Source organism: Apaloderma vittatum, unplaced genomic scaffold, assembly GCF_000703405.1.
Source record: "Apaloderma vittatum isolate BGI_N311 unplaced genomic scaffold, ASM70340v1 scaffold32128, whole genome shotgun sequence".
NCBI lineage: Eukaryota > Metazoa > Chordata > Aves > Trogoniformes > Trogonidae > Apaloderma > Apaloderma vittatum.
Genome location: NW_009730887.1, coordinates 67,884 through 72,763, shown reverse-complemented (window position 1 = coordinate 72,763; position 4,880 = coordinate 67,884).

The window sequence follows — 4,880 nt, the reverse complement described above, 5'->3', positions numbered from 1 at the left end:
GGCAGCGGAGCCAGGCTCTAAGCTCTTCGGAGATAAGGGCTTCTCCAGGTCACCGCGGGAGGTGTGTGCCAGTGAGCAACAGTTGGAGGAAAGCAGAGGGCAGGCTAGCACTAGGCAGGATGAAGGGAGGGTAAGGGGGGGGTCTGTTACCTCCTCCTTGCATCCAGGGATGTGATATGGTGCTGCTGCTCAACCCCTTTTCACCCCTTCTTCCTCTCCTGCCCTGCTTGTGGCTTTATCAGCGCTGGCTGAGCCTGGTCTCAGCTCCAGATGTGCCCCCCTTCCTGCTGTGTCCATCCCGGACTTGCTCATCGTAGCTGGGTTATGCGTTTGATCTGGAGGAGCATGTACGTGAGGAGGTTTGCAGAGCTGCATACTCATCTGTTTGTCTTGGCGAATCTGTTGCGTGGCTGTCAGGTCCCGTAACAGGGCTCAGATGGGGTTGCCTGTGACTGCTCCTCTCCTCTCCTTTTGGGCTTTTTCATTTCACAGGTCTGGACGGATGCGAATAGCCCCCCAGCCCCGGGCTAGGGGCTGTTTGCACCCGTCCAGACCCATGTTCCCCAAGAGCTGGACGTGGTCATTTTTTGGGCACTATCTCTGCTCACTCTCCACGCTCAGGGGCGAGGCGAGTGGAGTTGGACATAGCACAAATAATCCCTGTGAGGCTGAAAAAGTGGGACAGAGGTGTTTTCTAAAAGAGACGTATGGTGAGGCAGCTGAGTGGGGGCACCAGAGCAGAAGCTCCTGGGGTGGTGGGAGAAGGTGGCTGTACAGAACTCATGATGGGCAGCTGCCTGCTCCTTCCTCAACTGGTGGCTCAAGTCCTCTGCCTCTAACCTTTCCCTGTTCTTGTCTTGGATGGCTGAAAGCCGGCAGTGTGAGCCAGCACGGCTCATGGTGGAGCTGAGCCCAGGGAGGGGCAGGCAGATTGCAGGCAGCAGCCTCCCCCAGGGCAGCGCTGGAGTGGGTGAAAGTGCTCACCTTGTTTGAAGGAATCGATAGGCAGATTCGCAACGCCAATTAATTATATGGAATCAAAACCTTCCTTTTGTTTTAGTTCCTCCTCCTGCAGAGAGAGGGAAGAGGGGGGCAGCAAATTGCATCTGAGTCTTACTTTGGACTGTATCTGCTGGTGCGCTGCAAATCGAGTTGGCCACAAAGTGTACCTGTTAAACCCTTGCTTTCTGGCTTCTCTAGGCAAAGCACAGATGTGCTGTCCCATCCCCTGAGGCAGCCAGCTGCTGTCGCAGGGAGGCCGGAGGAACACACCAGCTGTTCCTCTGGTTGCCTCTGCACTGGCCTGACCAGGGAGTGACCCAAACTGCTGGGGCTCGGCGTCGGCGAGGGGCTTTTCTTTGCTGGACAAAGGTGCAGTTGTGTTGGCTGCAGTGAGGCTACAGCAGAAAGTCGGGAATTCCAGTTTCCCACAAAAGTGAGATCAAACCAGTGTTTCAAAGTCCTTATTGACGCCCACAGTCGGGAGGGACTGTAGGAAAGGCCAGCTGTATTCAGGGTGGGGTGGTTTGCCCATCACCTTATTAATCAATACAGGAAGAGCTGTGTTGGCTGGAGACAGAAACTTGTACTTTTTTGGATCTCTGCTTTGAAGCAGGAGATGCAGTATTCTCCCAGACTGTGGGGCTTGTGCTGGGTGAGGGCCCAGCAAGGTGCTGGGAAAGGTTTGGGTGGCCGGGTGTCAGCCTAAATGCATGCTGGGCTGAGTGCTGGGATTTAACTGGGCACCCGAACGCAGCCCCATACCCTCGAACGTGTGTGTGTGCCTATGAAGGGTGCTGGCTTAAATCCTGGTGCAAGGGAGCATCAGTCCAGTGTGCTGCAATCCCACAGATTCTCACAGCGTGTCTGATGGCTGTGCTTCCCTGGAAGGACACACAGTGTCCTTGTCCCATCTCCTGTCTGTCACCCTTACCCTGGTGACAGCCCAGTACCTGACCTGAGGGTCGGAGGAGCTGGGTGCGTTGTTCAAAGGAAGCCCAGATATTTTTAGAGGCATTTGGGGGATAGAAGAAATGGCAATGACCTCTTGATTGCTCTGTGAGATGTTAAACTCTTCGGTGGATACAGCAGCAATCCCTGCTAGCCAGAGGTCAGGCTAAATTGCCGTTAGCGGGGCTGCTTTCCCCTGCATGCTTTTCTCTTGCAGTGGATCTTGTGCTCCTGGAAGACTCTTGCTGCTGTGGTGTTGGCATGGTGTGAGGCCAACACATCTGCTCCTGTTCTTGTCACATCAACTCCACTTGCACATGTGGAAGGGCTGAGATGGCTTCTTGCTCCGACTGATAGAAGCTTTGAGTTTCCTCTGCTGGTTGTGAAACCATATCACGCTGTGTTGCAGTGACACCTCTCCTGGGCTGCTTTTTTTCATGGGCAGTACCTGGAAGGGGCAGTGAGAGGTGGTCCTTTTGCAGGTGTTTGTTGTGGGATGCTGCTCTTATGCTGTCAAGAGAAAACAACTGAACTCACAAACCCGGCAGCCCACTGTTCAAGTGAAGAAGGGGACTCCTGTCCTTCAGGCAGTGGCTGGAGGGTCACCCTGCAGTGACATATCCCATACAACTTTATCTTAAGTGATTACAGCTTGTGCCCCACAGTGACGCTGCTGGCGAGGGCTCCAGGGCCATGCTGCAGATCTGAAAAGGCAAAGTCCAAGAGCGAAGTTTAAAAATAATTATTCTGGGCGACAGAGTAGCAGACTGTCATTTCTACGGTCTGGCCAAGTCTCAGATACTGATAAATGAATGTTTATTCAGAAAAGACCCAAAACAAAGCCATAGTTAAAATGGACTAAATTTTCCTTTAAAGGACTTCAGGATCTTTTTATAGTTTTCTGTTTGTTATTCTCTAGTAGAAGCTCTAAAATAAAGCTTTTCCATACTAAGTCCAAATTTTGGTTGGTTTTTTTTTTGTCCTTAGGCAAGTTTCAGGATGTTTCATTTTGATACAGCTGCAATTTCTGTGTGTCATTCTACGTGTTAATAACAATGCCATTGAATTTCTACAACCCATCTACCAAGAAAATTTCCCTAGTGCATATAGTTTTAAATCGTTGCTCTAGAGCACAGACCAAAATTATATATATACATCCGTCAGGAAAGAGAGCTGCGTGAGTTTGGTTGTGTTAGTTTATTGGGAAACGTGGACTATGCTCTTACAGCACTTCCTTTCCCAGCCTCCATGCACACATGGATCACTTTGAAAAAGGGAAATTTAAACAAAGTGTGCAACATAAGTTTGTTTTGCAAGCTCAGTTAACAAGATTGCAAACTTCAAACAAGGTGAATACCCATGCGTATTGAACCACTTCATTTGTCACAGCTGCCTTGCGATAGTAATTAACGGTGTCTGTTGGAATCTGCTAGCATCTATAGGTATTCTAAAGCAAGCTTGATGAAAACCATTATGAAAAAGTAAATATTTTATATTTTTTGATGTGGAATTTGTGATGTGATGTAAATGTCTTCTCTGCCTCTGTTGCCTGTAGTGGTGAGGCCGTTCATGGTTTCGTTTCATTAGTTGTCCAGCCAAACTCCATTTTGCTTACCTGGGGAATCGACTCTGGAGCATTCAGAGTGCTCGAACAGCAGGAGGGTGAGGGCTGCTAATCCACAGATTCAGTGTTTTTTCAGTGCCTTATACATGTAGAGCAGGAGGTGTCTTCTGAAGAATGTGTGTCCCATGGATGTTGTGTGTCGTGGTCCCCTGGTCCTGACTTGCCCAGCTGGAGCAGAGCTCTGTGGGGACCTGGCACGATATCACCTTGTACAGCTGTGTTATTTCTGCTGTTGTGAATCATACCGGTTGCTTGGCTTAAAAAGGGCATTAGGAGATGACTCCCACTGTGCTACGCTCTCTGTGGAGGGTGACCGTGCTCTTGGTATGGTGAGAATGTCCTGTGGGGAACCGAAGGAGCTGGATGCATTTAGACCGAGGGAGCAGGAGGTTAAAATGAATAGTGTGAAATCTATGCAGGGGCCGTTAACTGAACTGGGAATGAAAGAGAGCAAAAGCAAAACTGGAATGTATGAAGCAATGCTGAACCCAGGAAGCTAGAGTCTCTGCTGCAGTGAGGAGTTTTGGGTATCGGTGGCCTCAAGAGGTTTGAGGGCTTTCTCAGCATCTTGGTGGTGTTTTGCTGCTGTACCCTGTGGTTCTGTTGTATCTCATCCCATTCCCCATCCCCTGGCTGATGCTCTCCCCTAAAGGCAGCCTGCAGGCATGGCATTTGGAGCTCAGAGCTGGTAGAAATTGGGACCTATCCGTGTGCCTGGCCCTGCTCTGCTGCACATGACAGAGCTGACCAGTCCTTCCTTCCCCCTCACCTCTCAAGGGATTTGGGGCTTAAGGGAGCACTGTTGGCGTTGTGGATGAAAACCAAGACTCAAATGCAAACTCTTCTTTCTTTTTCTTCACGTTGCTTAAAGCTGTTGAAAACTTTGAGTGTTGTAGTCCAGTGGAAGGGCCAAATCCTGCCTGACACACGGCCAGTGAGGTGGGTCAGTTCTTTGGGGAAAGCTGGTGTTCCTCCACAATTCCATGATCTTCAGCACTGAGGCCATCCATCGCCTCTGCCTGCTCGGATGTGTGGTGACCCTGATCCCTCACAGCTTTGCTTTGGAGGGTATCTCTGTCTTCCGGCCGTTTCACGTAGCAGTGGGAAATAGGAAACAAATGGATCCATATATTTGACCTTCAGCGTGACTCAGAGCAAACAACCGGGTGCACGTGTTGTGCAACCAAGGATCTGCACTGTGGCTGAGGTCCCCGTGCTCGGTGTAACCCTGTGTGTGCACTTCATCCCAGCAGCTTCGGCTGTGTGCTCAGGCAGTGCTGTGTCCTGGGGCTGTACGACAGCAGAG